Source organism: Canis lupus, chromosome X (genome assembly GCF_003254725.2).
Source record: "Canis lupus dingo isolate Sandy chromosome X, ASM325472v2, whole genome shotgun sequence".
NCBI lineage: Eukaryota > Metazoa > Chordata > Mammalia > Carnivora > Canidae > Canis > Canis lupus.
Genome location: NC_064281.1, coordinates 114,402,717 through 114,426,198, shown reverse-complemented (window position 1 = coordinate 114,426,198; position 23,482 = coordinate 114,402,717). Strand labels below are relative to the sequence as shown.

Genomic DNA, 23,482 nt, shown 5'->3' with positions numbered 1-23,482 from the left:
GCAAAAACTGATGCCTGGGTCCCACCCGGAGGGTTTCTAATGTAATTGTTCTTGGGTGTGGCCCAGGCACTGGATAATTTTTAAGTTCCCAGGGTGACCTTAATATTCATCCACAATATAAACCTACTCCCTCAGATTGAAATTCTGTGATCTACGGTCTACACCTGGCCAGGTCATAATGGGCATTTGTTCTATAAATCGACAGGTATGCCATTGATAAATTGAAGCAGCAGGAAGTATAATCAGGTTTCACTTGAAACCAGAGTAGACTAGCAGAAAGTTGTGGTGACTTAGGTTTTGCATACAATTTATGTCAGTCTTCAAGACTCTGAAAATTCTTGGAGTAAAGGACTTTGAAAAATGCCTGATACATAGAAGACAATCAATGTGAAATAAATGAAAGACAGTAGAATCTGATGCCTGGAGGAACTGAAATACTTGATAGTGAACAGAAGAGGGCGCTCTGACACAAATCATATTGCATCGCGGTCCCAAAGGAGGTATGAGATGGAGGGGAGTTGGCATGAGAACAAGGCAAAAGCCCACGTTGTAAAATTAGATTTTAATACTTAAGATGATTTGGATGCAGGTGATAGAATACCCAACTAAAAGTCGCTTAATAAGAGGATGTTAATCAATTTCATAACGAGAATTTTGGAGTAGGCAGTTTCAGGTTAATCCAGCTGAATGACATCAGGGCTGAAGATTGGCTCTTCTAGTCTGTGATTCTCTTTGCTTTCCCTTCATGCTCCCAAGATGCCTGCCACAGCTCTCAGCATTCTGTCTTCACACAGTTGCATACAAAAGGAGGAAGAAAGGAGAAATTGAATCTGAACTGGTCTATTCTCAGAAAAACTCAGTAAAAAAAATATTTTCTAGAAGCTGCCCCCCTCAGCCCCAGCGGACTTTCCTTATGTTTTACTGGCTGGAACTAAGTTATATGCCAACCTCTGCATTAATCACTGTCAGAGAGGTAGAGGTATGGAGCAACGTTATTGTCTTAGATCATGTTTCATTGCCTGGGACCTGTACATCGCCATTGCATATCTTTGGTAAAGGAAGAGGGGATGAATATCAGAGGGATTTGCCCAACCTGACTAACTTCAGGTTAAGCTTAAAAAGATAAGGATGTAACTATATTTTTGCTGCGTGGGAACAGTTTGGTCTCAGAATTTGGATTACTTTGTCCAAGAGATGACTGAGGTGGCATTGGCAAGGAGCCACGCCAGTTATTACAGTGTCGGGTACTGAGTTTTGTATAAGTTGGCAAAACTGCTAACTAAACGTCACAAGTGCATGTGTATTATGAACAAAGAGTGATAAAAGACATGTCCTCGTATACAGAGAATTCACAGGAAATGGTTCAGCCAGGTGGCAGGTTTATTTTAATGGATACCAGTGGCAGGTTTATTTTAATGGATACCAGTTAAAGTCTGGTTGGGCGGGAAAGATGCCAAGATGTATTCTCTCTCTCTCTCTGTCTCTCTCTCCCTCACACACACACACACACACACACACACACACAGTTTTGGAGGGGAGTTAGTCTTGTTCTTGTTTGGAGATACTTATTGACGTGTAGGAATATGTTGGGGCCAAATAATTATGTGATCCATTGTTCTTCTCTGTATGAATTTCATATGGCTCTGAGAACCTCATTTGTGTGAGTAGTGTCAAGGGAAGCCTGTGTCCAGTCTGAAGAAACATGGTACCCAGCCTGAAGTGGATTGTTGTATATATTTGAAGAAAGAAATGGAAATCATGCATTGTGGTATTATACTTCTGAGCTTATTCTCTGTAGCAACATTAACACATTGCATATTTCATTATAAGTATCTTCTGGTGAGTTTTTGGGTAAATCTGATAGATGACTACTGTCTGACATTGCCTTTTTGCTGAATTTGTTGAGAGCTATAAAATGGCATCCTCTCAAATGAAATCTGAATTCTGGTGACTTCAAAATCTTAAAGATGGCTGTAGTTTTGTTGAAGCTTATCATTTCACAGAGTAGATTTAAATACATAGGAACTTTGATTCATTTTAGAGAATAAGAAATCACCTTTTCTGTATTTCACCCATGAAACACTAGTTCTACATATTATTTCATTAAAAAAATGGTTTCATGGTTCCATAGTTTTAATGATTCCATTGTTTATGTAGAAAATTGTGTGTTCAGTACCCTCTTCTTCATATTATCAATATATGTTAAAATCTTTGAAAGGTTTTACAACAGAGAAAGTTGCTTTCTTTATTTCAGTGTTTCCCAAAATATTTAAGAACCGAGTATATTTTTCTTGTCATATACCATGAAACAGGCTTTCTTAGCACATTTTAGAGATGCTACACTCCTTGATGTTTACAAAAATAGGAAAACATATTAAGAAATCATCAATCCAAAAGTCAGTCCTAGAGAGAGGTTAAGGTACCAAAACAAGCAAAGAACCAGAGGCAGGGCACAACAGGAAGTGTTTGAAATAATAGACATTAGTTCAATGAAGGGTTTGACATCTTTGCTATGAAAAGGGAAGTGAGGCAATAAAAGTAAGCAAGGGTCAAGAAGGTCTTATATGTTAGGTTAAAGAGTTTGGATTTCATAATGAAGCATTAGTCGTTGAAGTTTTTGAAACACAAGGATGCTTCTGTATTTCAAGAGGCTAACTCTCATCAGTATGATGTCTGGACTGGTGGAATAAGACCCTTTAAGAACATAATAGCAGTAGACCAGGCAGGTGGGAAGAGGATGGAAGAACAGCAAATGGAATTCTTTTTTTAAAAAATATTTTATTTATTTATTCATGAGAGACACAGAGAGAGAGGCAGAGACACAGGCAGAGGGAGAAGCAGGCTTCTCACAGGGATCCCAATGTGGGACTTGATCCTGGAACCCCGAAATCACGCCGTGAGCCGAAGGCAGATGCTCAACCACTCTTGAAGGGCCTTATAGGGATATGGATCTGCTGTGTTTTGGAATCCATCAAGAACCCTCCCTCCCACATTAAAAGCATAGAATGGTGGTTTCCAGGGACTGAAGGTGTAGGGGAAATGGGGAAAGGTTGGTCAAAGGGTACAAACTTCCATTTACAAGATGAATAAGTTATGGAGATCTAATGTGCAACATGGTGATTATAGTTAACAATACTGTATTATATATTTGAAAGTTGCTAAGAGAATTTGTGTTTAATGGGTATGGAGACTCAGTTTTATAAAATGAAAAAAGTTTTAGAGATCTGTTGCACAACAATATAAATATACTTAACACCACTGAACTGTACACTTAAAATGTACACTTAATAATAAATACATTTAATATTGTTATATTTTTACCATAATAAACCTGAAAAATTTTCCTAGCGAATTAATTATATTAATAAATTTCAAATATTATATGATCCTTGTTTGCATTTTAGGGATTTAAAAAACATTTTTATTCAAATCAAAACCACAGCGATCGATCACCTCACACCTGTTAGTGTGGTTATTTCTTTTTAAGATTTTGTTTATTTATTTGACAGAGAGAGAGAGAGAGAGAGAAAGCGTGAGAGAGCCCAAGCAGGAGGAGCAGCAGGCAGAGGGAGAAGCAGGCTACCTGCTGAGTAAGGAGCCTGACATGGGGCTTGAAACGAGGAACCTGGGATCATGACCCAAGCTGAAGACGGACACTCAACTGACTGAGCCATTCAGGTGCCCCAGTGTGGTTATTATTTAAAAAAAAAAGTGTTGGTGAGAAATTGGAACAATTTTATGTTACTAGTGGGAATGTAAAATGGTACAACCACTATGGATAAGAGTATAGACCAGTATAGAAAGTAAACCTATACCTATCATATCATCCAGTAATCTCACTTCTGGGTATGTATCCAAAATAATTGAAATCAGGATTTCAAAGAGCTATCTGTACTCCTATGTTCATTGCAGCATTATTCACAATACCTAAGACATGGAAGCAACTTAAATGTTCATTGATGAATGAATTTGCACACAATGGAATATTATTCAGCATTAAAAAAGGAAATCCTGCCATTTGCAATAATATGGATGAACCTGGAGAACATTTTGTTAAGTGAAATAAGCCAGATACTGAAGGACAAATACTACATGATTCTACTTACATGAGGTGTCTAAAGTTGTCACACTCTTAGAAACTAAAGAGAATGGTGGTTTCCAGGGGCTGGGACGAGGGGGAAATGAAGAGTTGGTGTTCAATAGGCATAAAGTTTCAGTTAGACAAAATGAATAAGTTCTAGAAATCTACTGTAGGACATTTTGCCTGTAGGTAACAATACTGTATTGTGCACTTAAAAATGTAAGAGGTTAGATCTCATATTAAGTGTTCTTACCACAATTAATAAAATTCATTATTGAATATATTATATATACTGCTAGATTTGTTTTGTCATTGTTTTACTTGGTATTTTTGTAGATGGTGCATATATCAGCCTATTGTGTATGATACACACACACATATATTATATATATATATATGTATCAGTTTATATCTTTGGTATCATCTTTCTCATCTCTGGGTATCAGAGTAATGCTTGCATTAGAAGCTCCTTTGAGGAGCTTTCCTTCGTATGTGTTAGAATGTTTTATGTAGCATGGAATTACATTTTCTTTAAAAGTGGCTTCTCAACTCTGGCACAGTTGACATTTTGGATTGGATACCTCTTTGTTGTGGTGATCTGTCCTGTGTTCTGTAGTATGTTTAGCAGCATCCCTGGTCTCTACACATGAAATATCAGTAGGTCCCCTGCCCCTCAACTGTGACAAGCCACAATGTCTCCAGATCTTGCCAAATGTCCTGGGGGGTGGGTGGCAACTCCTCCACATACACACTCACCAGCTGAGAAACCTTGGTATAAAGGAACTCTACCACTGTTTGCGCCTGGAGCCTTTTTAAGGAGCTTTGAGAGTATTTCTCATCTTTTTCATGATTATTAGTCTTCCAAAGTTTTTTACTTTTTGTGCCAATTCTGATATCTTTGATATTCTCACAAAACCATTTATTTAATGAATATAATCTTTCCTCTTCCCATTTTTTGTTTTTGAATATTTTTTGTTTTACCTTTGCCAGAGGTTTGTCTATATATCATTCTTTTTTAAATAATAAATTTATTTTTTATTGGTGTTCAATTTGCCAACATACAGAATAACACCCAGTGCTCATCCCGTGAAGTGCCCCCCTCAGTGCCCGTCACCCATTCACCCCCACCCCCCTGTCCTCCTCCCCTTCTACCATCCCTAGTTCTTTTCCCAGAGTTAGGAGTCTTTATGTTCTGTCTCCCTTTCTGATATTTCCTACCCATTTCTTCTCCCTTCCCTTCTATTCCCTTTCACTATTATTTATATTCCCCAAATGAATGAGAACATAGAATGTTTGTCCTTCTCCGATTGACTCATTTCACTCAGCATAATACCCTCCAGTTCCATCCACGTTGAAGCAAATGGTGGGTATTTGTCATTTCTAATGGATAAAGAAGATGTAGTTCATGTATACAATGGAATATTACTCATTCTTTTTTTTTTTAATTTCACAAAGTCACTTCCTGTTTCTTACCAAGTATTAATACTATGCCATGTGGATCAAACAAGTTCCTTACCAAAATGAATCTCTGAGCTAATTGCAGGACACAGATTTGCAAACCTCTAGTTACGGTATGAGAACAGCATAGGTTGGATCCTATGAAAAGACAAGAAGGATAACTAAATAATAACTCTAGGGTCAGGAAAGGCTTACCAGAAGCTGGAGCTGAGTCCTGAAAGATTTGAAGCAAAATCATCTTAGATACAACTATGTGGAGCTGGTTAAAAATGTTCTAGAAATTCTATGATCTGTCTCCCTTTCTGATATTTCCCACACATTTCTTCCCCCTTCCCTTATATTCCCTTTCACTATTATTTATATTCCCCAAATGAATGAGAACATATAATGTTTGTCCTTCTCCGACTGGCTTACTTCACTCAGCATAATACCCTCCAGTTCCATCCACGTTGAAGCAAATGGTGGGTATTTGTCATTTCTAATAGCTGAGTAATATTCCATTGTATACATAAACCACATCTTCTTTATCCATTCATCTTTCGTTGGACACCGAGGTTCCTTCCACAGTTTGGCTATCGTGGCCATTGCTGCTATAAACATCGGGGTGCAGGTGTCCCGGCATTTCACTGCATCTGTATCTTTGGGGTAAATCCCCAGCAGTGCAATTGCTGGGTCGTAGGGCAGGTATATTTTTAACTGTTTGAGGAACCTCCACACAGTTTTCCAGAGTGGCTGCACCAGTTCACATTCCCACCAACAGTGTATGAGGGTTCCCTTTTCTCCACATCCTCTCCAACATGTGTTGTTTCCTGCCTTGTTAATTTTCCCCATTCTCACTGGTGTGAGGTGGTATCTCATTGTGGTTTTGATTTGTATTTCCCTGATGGCAAGTGAGACATGAACAGAAATCTCACAGAGGAAGACATAGAAATTCTATGAAAGGATAGCTCTGAGTATGGGAAGATGTTGAGGATAGGTTAGGTTTTGGACAGATGTGTGAGTGGTGGAGGTAATTTCAGGTGAGGAAAATTGTAGACATAAAGCTTTAAATGAAAACTTAAAAAAATTAAAGTGTCTTTTTATATTTGAAAGAAAAAAAAGAATGCTTTTGAAAATCTCTAGAATGAGTGACAGGAATATGTGTGTGCTGTATGAAAATCAGGACGCTGAAGTAGTTAGAGGGCAAAAACATCAAAGTCCACTTTCAATCATACTTATTCATTATATGTCTGCACATATCATACACTTCCCAACTCCCCTTGTCCCTTTATAACTTGTCCTTTTTTTGAAGTCCTACATCATTTACATAACTGGAGGGATTTTTCTGGTGCCTGAGGAAACTTGGTCTTAATATGAAAAAAAGTGTTCCACACCCCTTAGCATTAATGTTACGGTCATTGTACATGCGCTTCCCAAATGACTTTTATGAGAAATGGCAGTGTTCCCTTTGGACCCATCTGATTCCTAGCATGATTCATAGTCCTATCAGGCAGTGTGCACCAATGAGAGAGTGAGTCAAGGTCAGGGCCACTGACAAGAAAAAGATTGGAGTGATAATGTCGTAAAATGAACCTGAGCTGAGGGTTTGGCTTTTTACCTCTCTAGAAATTTGAATTACCTGGGTTGTGATCTGGAAACGTGTACATTGCTTTTCAAATCATCATTTGTACTGCTGTTTCCAAAATTGTATTGTGACTTGTTTAGTTCTTCCCTTGTGTTCATGTCACGAAAGAGAATAGCTGAATGGTATCATGCCTTACCAAGTGACAAGTGTACCAACCTTGGTAGGGAATCCCATGTGGCCTTAAAGAGGTAGGCCATCGACAGTGAATCTAATCAAACTTTTACCAGGGGAATCTCTGAGGAGGTTGTCAAAGACCTGTGCCAAGAGCTAAAAGTACTTGTTACACCATTTTGCTACTTATAGAGTGTGATCTACATGCAGTTAGTTAGTGTGGTGTGGAATGGTACTCTCACTGGCTAGCAGTTCTTTGTATTTATGTATGTATACTTACGTTTGCTTTTGAATATCCTTTTCCTCCTGTATGCCTTTTCTCCCACAGTCCTGGCGGTGGGCCCTTACTCATTCTTCAGGCTATCACCCCAGTCATTAATGCTGGGAGGCTGTGATTCTTTTCTCCTAGGTAGAGCTTGTCATCCCTTTTTTGTGGCCCAACTATAACATGTACATTCCTATGTCATTGAACTTAGTGTGCTTTCTTGTAACATGTTTCTTTACATCCTCATCTCTCCTTGTAACTAATATACTCTTTGAAGGAAGGAGCTTTGGTGGTAGTCTTTGAAGCTGAGTGCCTAGCATGGTTAGTATGAAATGTTTTGGGAAATGAATTGAGTGTTGCTCTCTCTGTCACATAACTGTGACATGTTCAGTCTTCAATGGTAATAGAAAAGTTTCCTTTGACTTGGGGTAAAGACCCCATCTGTGACCCCAAATACTTCCTAATAGAACCTAATGTATTTTATTATAATTTTCTTTTCTATCTCTGTTTCTTATGATCCTTTTGGTACAGGGATTGTGCCATATTCATCTCTGTACCCCCCAAAGCCTAGTGTCTACATGGTTTAGAGTATATACTCAATAAATGTTGGATGGATGGATAAATGGATGGATAGGGGGATGGGTAGATGATTATTGGAAATAATGTGATGGAACAGTGACTTGGAATTACAATATCTGGATGTAATTCCCAGTTCTATCTATTATTAACTGCTTGATTTTGAGCAAGTCACTTCACTGTTTGAAGTCTTAGTTTCTCAATTATAAAGTAGAAACAATAATCCTTATTCTGCTTTCCTCAGTGGATTAGTGCAAAGAAAAAGATCAAAATAAAATAATAGCTGTGAGATTTAAAAGATACTTTTAATGGTCTTTGCAAAGTTATGGGTGATTAAAAAAGAAAAGCAAGTCAAAGAATGACCTAACTTTATCATTTCTATGTAAAGCTAGAATAGTCTTTTTTACAAGATTTAAAAATTCTTTTGATAGTGGGACACAACGCACTGATGCTGGGATAGATGAAAGGCAGACTTCTGTTATTATAGCTCTGAATGAGAAAAGGCTGCAAGGCAGGGCCACACAGCAGGTTGTATTTGGGGATAGGGTAACAGCAAGCTTAGAGCTATAGAGGGCAGCTTATGTATCACAAGTGGGATAGGGCTAGCTAGGTTTTGTGGGCTCCCTGTGGATTGGCTAATTTGAATAAATTCTTGTATTCCTGGGGGCTTTTCCTAGTTGTCTGGTACCTGGCCCTTGGGGCAGTTAGGGCAGATACAGAGTGTGTGAGCCTGAGAAGCAAAGTAGTTGGGATATGGACTTAATTAGCTGTTCAAGAAGACGAACTGGCATCTAGCCAGGGCCTCAAAACTGGGTTAAGACAGCCTTTAAAAAATATAATAAAATCTAAGGATCTCTAAAGCACATATTTTATTTATAACATCTACATGAGAAATGTTTTTCCTTTTTTTTTTTGAGAAATGTTTTTTTTTTTTTTTTTCCCATAGAGACTCCTAGTTTCCATCTAAATCAGTGGATAATATAGATACTGAGGACAGTGGTGGGGGTGCTGTCATCTAAACATGTCTAAATCTCACCTCTGTTTCACTCAAGCTTCCTGATAAAACTGAAGCATTATAGACATACTTCAGACTTTGGATTTTAATCCTCTGCTTTCAAAATTTGTTTATTAGTTTTCTGATCATATAATACCAAAATACAATGTTGTTGCTAAGATTGAGGATTATATATAAGGTACTTATCACAGGGATTTTAACTGTTTGGTCATCTTTAATGAATAAATGGATCTAGGCAACATTTAACAGTAGGTGCTAAAAAATTACAAAAGAGAAACAACCTGAGAGAATATACCCTCACATAGCAGTACACAAAGCTCCTATAAAATCCTCTTGTGAAAGAAATACCAATGAACAGGAAATACAGAAGACAGAAGAACATATTAATGAAAATCAAATAGATGAAATCAGCAAAACCCAGACAGTCGAAAGTTGTTCAGGGAAATTATGCTAGTTTCCTGTGGCTGCTGTAACAAAAGTCTGGATAATTGTAGTATTAAAAAAGCAGAAATTGGGCGTCTGGCTGGTTCAGTGGTTGAGCGTCTGCCTTCAGCTCAGGTCGTTAACCCCGGGGTCCTGGGATCGAGTCCCACATCGGGCTCCCTGCATGGAACCTGCTTCTCCCTCTGCCTGTCTCTGCCTCTGTGTGTGTGTGTGTCTCTCATGAATAAATAAAATCTTTTTTAAAAAGCAGAAATTTATTCTCTTGCAATTCTGAAGGCCAGAAGTTTGAAATAAGAATCACTAGGCTGAAATCAGAGTGTCAGCAGGGCCACCGTCTCCCCAAAGCTTCTAGAAAAGATTCTGTTCCTTGTCTCCTCCATCTTCTGGTGGCTGCCAGCATTCCTTGTTTTGTGGCCCACTTCAGGAGCACTACATCTCTGTGCCCCTGATCATATTGGATTCTTTTTATGTATGAGAGGTGTAAACCTCTCTCTGCCTCTCACTTGTAAAGATCTTTGTGATTGCACATAGGGGTTGCCCAGATAATCTAGGATAATCTCCCTTTTGCAGAATCCTTAATTTAACAATATCTACACCCCCTCCTTTTGCCATATAAGCTTACATTCTAGGTTTCCACAGATTAGGATGTGCATATCTTTGAGAGGAGGTATTTTTCAGCCTACCACAGAAAACAATCCAGTTTTCTATTAAAAAAAGGGAAAGAGGGATGCCTAGATGGCTCAACGTTGAGCATCTGCCTTCGGCCCAGGGCATGACCCCAGAGTCCCGGGATTGAGTCCCACATTGGGCTCCCTGCATGGAGCCTGCTTCTCCCTCTGCCTGTGTCTCTGCCTCTCTCTGTGTGTGTCTGTCATGAATAAATAAATAAGATATTTTTTTTAAAAAAAAAAGAGGGAAAGGGGAAGCCTGGGTGGCTCAGCGGTTGAGCGCCTGCCTTTGGCCCAGAGTGTGATCCTGGAGACTGGGGATCAAGTCCCATGTTGCGCTCCCCGCAGGGAGCCTGCTTCTCCCTCTGCCTGTGTCTCTGACTCTCTCTCTCTCTCTCTCATGAATAAATAAAATCTTTTTAAAAAGAGGGAAAGGATAGAAAGGTGAACTATAGATTATAAAAGATTTCAGATATATACAAACCAATTTCAATATATGGAACTTGATCCTGATTCAAACAAATACATTAAAAAAATAGAAGATAACTAAGGAGTTTGAAGTGTTATTTCATGATGATAAAGAATTATTACTTTTTTTCTAGGATATAGTGGCACAATGGTAGTTTTTAATGACAGAATCCTTATCTTTGGAAATACAGAATGGAATAGTCAATTACGAATTGAACAATATATTTCCATAAGAGCAAGATTTAATAAAAATGTATTATAAATGTTGGGAAGTTGTAACAGCTAAATAATAGCTGCTATTGCTTTTTAAATATTTTATTTATTTATTCATGAGAGACACAGAGGCAGAGACATAGACAGAGGGAGAAGCAGGCTGCTCACAGGGAGCCTGATGAGGCCCAGGATCAGGCCCTGGGCCGAAGGCAGATGTTCAACCGCTGAGCCACTCAGGTGTTCCAGTAGCTGCTATTATGAGAATTACAATCCATTTTTGAAATTAATGAGACCAATATTTCAGTGGAAAGAGAATTATGTTTTAATAACTCATTGGGCTTTTATATATGTTTGATATTTTATTTATATTTTCTCTGATTTACATATTTATTCATCATAAGTAGTCAAATAGCAATTGATCATACACCCACTTGCATATATGTGTTAAAATATATGTACATATTAGTTATGATTCTCCACAGAAACAGAACCAATAGGATATGTGTATATGTATGTTTGTACTTGTGTGTTTTGCGTGTGTATAATATTTTATTATAAGGTATTGGATCACATGATTATGGAGGTTGAAAAGCCTCAGGATATGCAGTTGGCAGGCTGGAGACCTAGGAGAACTGGTGTTATAGTTAGAGTCTATACCAAAGGAATGAGAATCAGGAGAACCAATGGCATAGTTCTTGTCCAAAGCTCAGCAGGCCTGAGACTCAGGAAGAATCAATTTTTCAGTTCACTTTCAAAGGCAGGAAAAAAAGCCAATGTCCCAGCTCAAACCACTCAGGCAGCAAAATTCCTTCTTACTTAGCCTTTTTGTTCTATTTAGGTCTTCAATTGACTGGATGAGGGCCAATCACATTAGGGAGGACAACATGCTTTACTCAGTCTCCCAATTCAAATGTTAACCTCATCTAAAAAGATCCTCACAGAAATACTCAGAAAGTTTGACGAAATATCTTGGTACCATGTGGTCCACAAATTGACACATAAAATTAACCATCACACATGTATATGTTATAGACTTCGTATATGTGTGTATATATGCATATATTATACACACACATAATTTTTCTTACTTGATGTCTATTTTAGGTCAGATTCTCCTGAAAACCAGACTCAGAAGTAAATATTTTATGTTGGATGTTTATTGAATGCTCCCAGGTTCAACATCTATGGAAGACTGAATAAAGCAGAATTGGGCACAGCAAGAAGGTGAAGCACAGTACAGTCGCAACAGAGCCAACCCCATAGGGAACTATAGAACTTGGATGACTCTTCAGAACAGTCTTTAATTGAGACAAAGGAATTGGACCTTTTTATTCCCATACTGACTACTCCTTGTGTATACTTTGCCCTTAAGAAGGGGCCATAACTGTGAACAAAGTGGTTCTCTTTAGCCAAGGGCTAGTCCCAGATAGGGTCTCACATTGAGCCTGCAGCAGCTAGCCATCTTGGAACCTATGAAAATGAGTGCATTGAAGGGGGGCTATAAGCAGCACATCACTCCATCCACTACAATCCACCCCTTTTCCCATCCAGATCCACTTACTGCATGTTCACATGATATGAGAATAGCCTCTCCTAGATTCTGATTGGTCTATTTTCCTGGGAAAACTTACAAAAGGAAGGTTAGTGGTCTAATAAATAGCCCCTGCTGCTGTAATTTATCTCAGAAATACAACTGATATTCATTTTTTCCATCTTCCACTACCCATTCTAGATTTTCTTAGACTAAGCATGTATTCTGGACTAGATGTCTTTCTTGGAGGTGTGATGCAGACACTTATCTTTAAGCCTCTTGGCTGTTCTGCTTGTCTATTTATCATAATTGGGTAAAGTAGCAGCAAAAGACACATCATTGGATTACTGGGTGCTGAGCATATTCTTCTCTGCCCCCATTATTTAACAGCAGCCCAATCCCATACTGATTATCAGGTTCAATTACCCCTATTGTGATGCTGAGTTCTTTTTGTACCTGTTGCTCTCTTAGTATGAAAGACTCAAAGAAACTGCAGCATCATAAATTTTAAGTTTAGTAGTAGTGTTACTATTACCTTGGTGAAAGCATTCCTTATATAGAAGCCAAGACCCCCTAGAACTAGAATAAAGAAATTTCAGGGATGGGAAGCACAAATTTCTTAGTGGGTCACAGGAAGTAATTATTAGCAAAGCCATTCCTAATATCACCCATTGGTTCCTAGACTCATCAATTCTACCTTTTGGTAATACAGCACCATTTAATGGTCAGCGATTTAGAGTGTCAACTCCAAGCTCTAGTTTCAGCTTTACCCTTGGAAAGTCATTCCAGGGCCATAACATACATCCTAACAAATTTAAAAGAGTAGAAATTTTACAATGTCTGCTCTCTGAGCACAATGGAATTAAACTGGCACAATGGAACTGATAGCAAGAGGACAACTGAAAAATCCCCAAATATGTGGAGATAAATCAAACACATCTAAAAACATCTAGGTCAAAGAAATCTAAAGAAAAAATTAAAAATATCTTGAATTAAATTAAAATGAAGATGCATTTTTGAAATATTTATTCACTTATGTGAGAGAGTGGGGGGAGGGGCAGATGGAGAGGGAGAGAGAGAATCTCAAGCAGACTCCCCACTCACTGCAGTGCCCAATGTGGGGCTCAGTCCCACATCCCTGGGATCATGACCTGAGGCAAAACCAAGAGTTGGACGCTCAACCAACTGTGCCACCCAGGTGCCCCTAAAATGAAAACACAATTTTTTTTTTTGAAAACACAATTTATCAAAATTTGTGGGATGCAGTGAGAGCAGTTCCTAGAGGGAGATTTCTAGCATTGAATTCATATTTTAAAAAGAAGAAAGGTCTAAAATCAATAATCTAAATTTTCACCTTAGGAAACTAGAAAAAGAGCAAATTAAATCCAAAGTAAGCAGAAGAAAAGAAAAGTTCTGCAGATCCAAGAGTAAATGACAATTATATAAAGTACACATAAAACTAGATGTTTTATTTTATTTAATTTATTTATTTTAAAGATTTTTTATTTATTTATTCATAGAGACACAGAATGAGAGAGAGAGGCAGAGATACAGGCAGAAGGAGAAGCAGGCACCGTGCAGAGAGCCTGACGTGGGACTCGATCCAGGGTCTCCAGGATCACACCCTGGACTGCAGGCAGCGCTAAACCGCTGCACCACCAAGGCTGCCCAAAACTAGATGTTTTATAATTAAAGTCTCATGTTCTTTTTTTTTAAGATTTTATTTATTTATTCATGAGACACACACACACACACACACACACACACAGAGGCAGAGACACAGGCAGAGGAAGAAGCAGGCTCCATGCAGGAAACCCGATGTGGGACTTGATCCCGGCTCCCCAGGATCAGGCCCTGGGCTGAAGGCAGTGCTAAACCACTGAGCCACCTGGGCTGCCCAAGTCTCATGTTCTTATTAGACATTTCTTGAAACTATCGTAAGTGCAATACAAGATTAAGTATAGATAGACAAGGTAGTGAAAATATTACTATAAAGAAAAATTTAAAACCCCTTTATTATTCTAAAAAGCACAAGAAGATTGAAGAACAGAAAAGTTTTGTTTATGTAACTGATTTCTTGTCTCCAGACTCAATAGGAGCCTGGTCTGAAGCATTCCTCTACCAAAATGTCAAGTTGAAGTTAATGACGACTATTTACTGAGTTCCTATATATATCTGGCACTATGTCTTGTGCTTTATATGTATTCTGTATTAAACAACAACTTTATTGAGTTGCTATGGCTATTTTCCTCATTGTACGATTATAGGATCTAGAAACTTTTATCTCAGCAGGCCATAGAAACAAGAATATTTCAGCAAAACATCTGCTAGGCTTATGAAAAAGGCACTGCAGATTTTACTGTTGTGTTTAATCATTTGTGAATCTCAGTTTTACTTCTGTCTCTTTCTGGAGAATGAGAGACTGTGGAGTGCTCAGTTTAAAAAATTATAGCAATGACCAATAACATTTGAAACAGACAATTAATAGAGAAAAATCAATGAAACCAAATGCTGGATCTTCGTAAAGATCAATAAAGTCAATAAGCCAATAGCCAGTCCACTTATAAAAAAAAGAAAGAGATTACAGATTACTAATATCAGAAATGAAAGAGAAGAAAGACATCATTATAGAAACCATGGAAATTAAAAGGATAATAATGAATACTGTGAACAACTCAGTGCTCACAAATTTGTCAACCAGGTGAAATGGACCAATTCCTTGAATGACGGAATCTTCAGACTCTCACAGTGGAAGAAATAGGCAATCTGAATAGGCCTATGTATGTTAAAGAAATTGAATCAATAATTAATATCCTTCCAAAAGTAAAATCACTGCACCCAGATAATCTTACTGGTGAGTCTTACCAGATAGTTAAGGAAGAAATTATACCACTTATCTATAGTCTCTTTCAGAGGATGGAAGCAGAGGGGATACTTCTTAACTAATTCTATGAGGGCAGTGTTACTCTTACACCAAAGCCAGACAAAGACATTACCAGAAAAGAAAACTAGGGGCTAATACCTCCCATGAGCATAGATGCAAAAGTCCTCAACAAAACATTAGCAAATCAAAATTTTTAAATTACATAAAAAGAATTATACATGACAAAATGAGGTTTATCCCAGGTATGCAAGGCTGGTTCAGTATTTAAAAATTAATTAATGTAATCTATCACATCAACAGGCTAAGAAAGAAAAATCACATGGTTTTTATTAATTAGATGCAGAGAAAGCATTTGACAAAATCCAACACTCATTCATGATAAAAACTCTCAGAAAATTAGAAATAGAGGGGAACTTTCTAAACTTGATAAAGAATATCTACAAAAACCCTACAGCTAACATAATTAATAGTGGGAAACTGGAAGTTTTCCCACTAAGATAGGTACAAAGCAAGGGTGTACCCACTTACCACTCCTTTTCAACATCATACTGAAGTCCTTGCTAATTCAATAAGGCAAGAAAAGGAAATATGTGTGTGTGTATATGTAAAACTCTTTGTTTTCAGATGATATAACTATGTAGAAAATCCGAAAGAATTGACAAAAAGCTTATGAAATTAATAAGCAATTACAGCAAGGCTGCAGGATACAAGGTTAATATACTTTCCTCTTTGCCAACAATGTACAAGTGGAGCTTCAAATTAAAACAATGCTAGCACCGAAAACATTAGCATCCAAATGAATGAAATACTTAAATGTAAATCTAACCAAATATGTACAAGATTTAAAGGAGGAAAACTGCAAAACTCTGATGAATTAAATAGATATACCATATTCATGGGTAGGAATACAGAATATTATCAAGATGTCATTTCTTCCCAATTTGATCTGTAGATTTAATGCAATCCCACTCAAAATCCCAGCAAGTTATTTTATGGATACCAACAAACTGATTATAAACTTTATATGGAGAGACAGCCTCTATCACCTCAGGATGGTCTCTAGTTGATAGTAAGAAGATCTTGCTTTTACAAGAGATGAATTCTTCCAACAACCATGCAAGCTTGGAATAAAATCCTCCAAAGAAATACGCAAGCTTGGAGAAAATCTTGAGCCCCAGGAAGGAATGCTGCCTGGTTGGCACCTTGATTGTACCCTGTGAGAGGTCCTGAAGCAGAGGACCCATTTGAACCATGTCTTGATTCCTAACCCATGGAAACTGTGGTTGAATAAATGTGTATTGTTTTGAGCACTAAGCTTATGGCTATTTGTTACAGAGAATTATGAAATGAATATAGTCACCCTGTAGGTTTCTCAAAACTGCTAGTTCCATTGCTGCAGATTGTTTTGGTAGATAGATTATCCTTTGGACCTTTCTGCAAAATATAATGAGTTACTGAGTTTTCTGGCCTTATATAGTAAATCTACTCTAGCATGCCTGCTTCTCGAGCTTTTTGATTCCTTCCCCTACCATCTACCATGGCAATCCTGGCATGTATTTTTCAGTTAGAGTGGTCACTTTTTCCATGTTTCTAGAAGCCATCCTAGTAGCATGTCATCACTTTCCCCTGCTTTTGCTAGATTATTAAACCCTTCATAATGGGGAATTTCTCCCATATTGATAAACTCACCACTTCCAACTATATTCTGTTCTCCTTGATTCAGTGTCTTCAGGGTCTAGCCCCATATATACCCCCTGCTAGATCCTCTAGTTCATTCAGTGTATAGTTACTTTTCCTTCTTTTGGCCAGATCAATACTTTCCCCAGCCAGGTTATGTTGTGACTTTACCTTAGTTAAAGACACATGTTGGCCAGAAAGGGAGGTGGGAATTGAGAGAGGATCCTGAATTGCCTTGCAAGGCAGAGGCCTGTGCATTGTCTTTAAGCAAAGGGTGAATACTATTTTATTTTTATTGGATTATAATTGACATACAATATTATATTAGTTTTAGATATGTAAGGTAGTGATTCAATATTTTTGTATATTATGAAATTATAACCATGATAGGTAGGTATAGTTATCATCTGTCACCATGCAAAGTTATAATAGTATTATTGACTATATGACTTATTTTATAACTAGAAGTTTGTATCTCTTAACAGCCTTCATGTATTTCACCTGTTCCTGAACCCCTCCCCCACCCCCGCTCTGGCAACTACCGGTTTGTTCTCTATATCTGTGAATCTGTTTCTGTTTGTTTGTTCATTTTGTTTTTTAGATTGCACATGTAAGTGAAATCACATGGTGTTTGTCTTTCTCTGTATGACTTATTTCACTTTACATAATACCCTCTAGCTCCATCCATGTTGCAAATGGCAAGATTTCGTTCTTTATGGCTGAATAAGGGTGAATGCTACTTTAACAGAGAGCAGTGGACCCCTGGTGGGTTCAAGGTAATCTGAGGATTGAAGAATTTCAAGTATATTGATGCAGATGTCCTTATCTCCAGAATCAGAGTCCCTTTTCTTCCTTGTGATTGCCCTTTGATATAGTATCAAGAATTCCAGCTTCTCTAGCTCCTCCCCTTTTATAATTAAGTCTGCCCTCTAGCTGCAGTTTTTTTTATATGCTGCCTTGGAAGTCCTCTGGCTGCTGACTGCCGCCAGGGAGGGGCCATAATTTTGGGCAAGGTGGCTTTTTTAGGTCAAGGTCAAGTCCCAGAGAGGGATGTGGCTGTGAGCCATTAGAAGACCCCACTCCTGCAAATGGGGGAAAGAGTGGCTTGATCCTGATGGGGATATCTGGCTAGAGACTGCACCATGTACTACGATTTCTAAAGCCTGTGATTATGGATTGTATTGCAGTTAAGAAGGTTTTCTTTTCAAGCTTAAATAGTTTTTCAATAGAACACTTAAAACAGAATGAACCATTTAACTATATTTTTTCAGACAATAAATATTTATGGAATGTTTACTACTCCAGGCACTATGATGGGCACCATGGATACAACCATAAACACTACACAATTGAAAGTATAAAACCATCCCCTTCAGTCCTGCCAGATGGAGACTGTGAATTAGAAACATCCTTGACTTAGAATTTAGTCATTATAAACATTATTTTTAAGGCTTCAGTTGTATCTTTCTGTAGTTGAGGGAAAGGCCAGAAAGAAGTGTATGGCTCAGCAATCACGTTATTTTCCACTCAAAATCAGCTAAAAAAATCTGAAAGGGAAGAAGGTATTAAGGAGATAAAGAGAAGGAACTAACACTTCTCTGCATAGTATAATAAACTAACAGTGTAGCAGGGGCTGTCCTGCAGTTGATAGGTTGGACTGTGCTGTCCTTGAGAATTACTGTTTTTTTTTTCATTTTTTAGTTGGTTTTACTAAGGTATAGCTTACATACAATAAGTTTCACCAAATTTAAGTGTACAATTTGATGAGCTTCAATAAATGAATATAATTATGTGACTCGTACCAAAATCAAGATACAGGACATTTTCATAACCTCCCAAGTTTTCTTGTGCTCTTTTCAATTTATCTCTTCCCTATGGATCAGATTTTTGTCAATGTGATTTTGCCTCTTCCGTAATATCATATAAATAAAATTTTACAGTATTTGAGGTTTTTTTCCACTTAGCATAACCCTTTCAAGATTGATCAACAAAGACTTGTATGTAATTATTTATGTCAGCATTATTCAAAATAGCCCCAAACTGGAAACAATCCAAATGCCCATCAATTAGTTAAAAGATAAAAGAACTGTTACACTCATACAGTGGAATACATCTCAGCAATGAAATACACAAACAACTGATAAATACAATAAGGGTCTGCTATTTTATATATATACTAAATTATTGGGGGTTTTACTGATAAATTTAACTTAACAAAGATAGGGGAAGAAAATTATTCATTGTCTTGGTACAGCTAAGTGTTCAAATGGGCTTGGATGCTGAGCAGCCAAAAAGTGACAAATAACTACTACTCTTGTTTCCCAAGAGTGATGCCTTTAGCTAATCTGTCTGTATCCTCAAGATTTTTCTTTGTTATGACCAACATTTACTCTTTTGTGAGTTGACTTGCCAGGATTAGGGAAGAGCCAGACTGATAAATGTAAAATCTACTGTGAGACTCTAAGATGTCACACTGGTCACTGGTATGAGCAAACACTTTAGGAAATTGATTCATTTGTAACAAGCATCTTAAATATAACCATACATATTGACTGGGTTTACTTATGGAATTCTATCTTATGAAAATAGAAATGCAAAAAAAAAAAAAAAGAAATGCAATCAGGGCTATTACAGTGATGTTCAATGTACTTTTATTTTATATTAAGATTCACACTTGGTATTCTGCAGGTCTGTGGGTTTTGACAAACTCATAATGTCATGTAGCCGCCATTGTAGTATCATGCAAAATAGTTTCACTGTTGTAAAAATCCCTGTGCTCCACCTATTTATCCCTTTGCTTCTCACCCCTCAATCCCTGGTGATCACTGATCTTTTTACTGTCTATATAGTTTTGCCATTACAGAATGCCATATAGTGGGAATAATATAGTACCTTTTAAAGATTTGCTTTTTTTCACTTAGCAATATGAATTTAATGCTCCTCCATTTCTTTTTGTGGCTTAATAGCTCATTTCACTCTATTGCTGAATAATATTCTATTATATAGATGTACCTCAGTTTGTTTAGCCGTTCAGCTATTGAAGAACAACTTGGTTCCTGGAAATTTGGGAGCATTTGTTGATAAGGCTGCTATAAATACTTGTGTACAGTTTTTGTCTGCATTTAAGATTTCAAATCAATTGGGTACAAATGATTGTACCCTTTTGGGTACAAAAAGAGTACAAATGTTATATGGTAAGAATATGCTTAGTTTTGTAAGAAACTGCCAAGCTGTCTTCCATTTGCATTCCCACCAGCAGTGAAAGAGAGTTCCTACTGTTCTATATCCTTGTCAGCATTTGTGTTGTCAGTGCTTTGGATTTTAGCCATTATAATAGGTGTGTAATAGTATCTCATTGTTTTAACTTGCAAATCCCTAACATATGGTGTTGAGCATCTTTACGCAGCTTATTTGCCATATGTGTATCTCTTTGTTGAGGTGTCTGTTTAGATATTTCACCCACATCTTAATTGGGTTGTTTGTTTCCATACTGGTGAGTTTTAAGAGTTCTTCAAATATTTTGGATACATGTCTTTTATCAGTTATGTGTTTTGAAAATATTGTATCCCAATTTGTGGATTTTTTTTTTTCCATTCTGCTAACATTGTCTTTCCCAGAGCAGGAGGTTTTAGTTCTAATGAAGTCCAACTTATTGATTTTTTTTCTTTTATGGATTCTGCTTTTAGAATTACATCTAGGGATGCCTGCATGGCTGAGTGGTTTAGCGTCTGCCTTTGGCTCAGGGCGAGATCCCGGGGTCCTGGAATCAAGTCCCACATCAGGCTCCCTGTAGGAAGCCTGCTTCTCCCTCTGCCTATGTCTCTGCTTCTCTCTTTCTCTCTCTGTGCCTCTCATGAATAAATAAATAAAATATTTTTAAAAAAGAAGTTACATCTAAAAATTTATTGCCAAACTCAAGTTCACCTGGATTTTCTCCAATATTGTCTTCTAGAATTTTATAGTTTTGTGTTTTATATTTAGGCCTATGATCCATTTTGTGTTAATTCTTGTGAAAAGTGTAAGAGGTATAAGGTCTGTGTCTAGAATCATTATTTTTTACATGTGGATATCTAATTTTTCTGGCACCATGTGTTGAAAAGACTTTATTTTTCCTCCATTGTGTTGCCTTTGCTTCTTTGTCAAAGATCAATTGACTATATTTGTTTGGATCTATTTCTGGACTCTTTAGTATATTCCACTGATCTATGTCTCTATTATTTCACCAATATCACACTGTCTTGATTATTGTAGTTTTAAAATAAGTCCTGACCTGAGTAGACATTTTTCCAAAGAAGACATACAGATGGCCAACAGACACATGAAAAGATACTCAACATCACTGAACACCAGGGAAATGCAAATCAAAACAGCAATGAGATATCACTTTACAACAGTCAGAATGGTGAAAATTGAAAACACAAGAAATAACAAGTGTTGCCAAGGATGCAGAGAAATAGGAACCCTTGAGCCCTATTGGTAGGAATGCAATTTGGTGTAGCCACTGTGGAAAACAGTATGGAGGTTCTCAAAAAATTAAAAATGGAATTACCATATGATCCAGTAGTTCCACTACTGGGTATTTACCCAGATAAAACAAAAACACTGATTAAAAAACATATATGCACCCCTTTGCTTATTGCAGCATTATTTATAATATCTAAGATATGGAAACAACCCAAAAGAATGAAATCTTTCCATTTGTAATGACATGGATGGAACTAGGTGGTATTATGCTATGTGAAATAAGTCAGTCATAGAAAGATAAATACCATATGATTTGACTCATATGTGGAATTAAAGAAACAAAACTTCTCTTTCTGCCAACCTGTGGGAGCCTGCTGGGAATAGGCTCCTGAAACAACATGTCTCAAAGGCCATTTTTGCTGGCTCTAAGCGAGGTCTCCAGAACCAGAGGGAGCACACAGCTCTTCTTAAAATTGTAGATGTTTATGCTCGAGATAAAATTGAATTCTATCTAGGCAAGAGATGTGCTTATGCATACAAAGTAAAGAACAACACAGTGACTCCTGGTGGCAAACCAAATAAAACCAGAGTGATCTGGGGAAAAGAAACTCCTGCTCCTGGAAACAGTGACATGGTTCATGCCAAATTCTGAAGGAGCTTTCCTGTTACAGCCATTGGCCACAGAATCTGTGTGATGCTGTATCCGTCAAGGATTTAAACTTAATATAAAAAATAGTGAAAGGGAATAAAGGGGAAAGGAGAAAAAAATGAGTGGGAAATATCAGAAAGGGAGACAGAACATGACAGTCTCCTAACTCTGGGAAACGAACTATGGGTGGTGGAAGGGGAGGTGGGTGGGGGGAGGGGGCACTTGATGGGATGAGCACTGGGTGTTATTCTATATGTTGGCAAATTGAACACCAATAAAAATTAAATTTATAAAAAAATTACTAACTTATGAAAATTTTTTAAAAAAGGTAAATAAATACAGGTGTAGATTTGTTCTCTTGTTAAAGAAAAGAAACTAACCAACAAAACAAAACAACAACAACAAAAAAAACCCCAGGCATTTAAGTAGAGAACAAACTGGTGGCTGCCAGAGGAGAGGTCGGCAGAGGGATGGTGAAATATATAAAGTACACACATCAAGATGAGCACCAAGAAATGTATAGAATTGTTGAATCATTATATTGTACACCTGAAACTAATATAACACAGTGTGTTAATTATACTTCAATAAAAGAAATAAACCAAATGAGCCTCGAAGTTGGATTGTTAGTTCTCCAACTTTGATCTTCTTCAATATTATATGGGCTATTCTGGTCCTTTGCTTTTCTATAGAAACTTTAGAATCAGTAAGTATCCACAAGTAGATTGGTGAGATTATTACTGGCATTGCATTAAATCTGTAGATCATTTAGGAAGAACCAACATGTTAATAATATTGAATATTCCTATCTGTGAACATGGAATATCTTCCCATTTATATAAATCTCTAATTTCTTTCATCAGAGTTTTGTACTTTTGCTCATATAGATCTTGTACATATGTTGTTAGACTTATACCTAAGTATTTCCTTTTTTCATACTAATGTAAATGGTGTTATGTTTTAAATTCCAAATTACAATTGTTCGCTGCTGGTATGTAGGAAAGCAATTGATTTATATATATTAACCTGTATCCTGCAACCTTGTTTTAATTGCTTTTGAGTCCCCATTTTTTGTTATTGCTAATTTTTTGAGATTTTTTATGAAGACAATAATGCAGTCTGAACAGTTTATTTCTTCCTTCTCAATTTACATATATTTTATTTCCATTCTTTATCTTATTGCATTAGTTAAGATTTCCAGCATAATTTTGAATAGGAACAGAGAGAAAATGCTTACATTGTTCCTAAAATTAGAGGGAAAGCATCTAGTTTTTATAATTAGGTATAATGTTACCTGTAGGTTTTTTGTATGCGCTTTTTATGAGATTGAGGAATTTCTCCTTTAAGTTGGCTG

At 37.1% G+C, this 23,482-nt stretch overlaps 1 long non-coding RNA gene and 1 pseudogene across 2 annotated transcripts in view; both read left to right on the top strand.

The window, feature by feature from the left end:
* Nucleotides 1–4,369, top strand: part of LOC112668574 (uncharacterized) — a 162,985-nt gene extending 158,616 nt beyond the window's left edge. For both annotated transcript variants that reach the window (XR_003141725.3, XR_007409350.1), the window contains one exon: nt 3,510–4,369. This is a non-coding gene — a long non-coding RNA (uncharacterized LOC112668574). The remainder of the gene's footprint in view (nt 1–3,509) is intronic.
* Nucleotides 4,370–7,259: 2,890 nt separating this feature from the next.
* On the top strand, nt 7,260–22,197 carry LOC112668543 (60S ribosomal protein L35a-like; annotated as a pseudogene).
* The last annotated feature ends 1,285 nt before the right edge of the window (nt 22,198–23,482 follow it).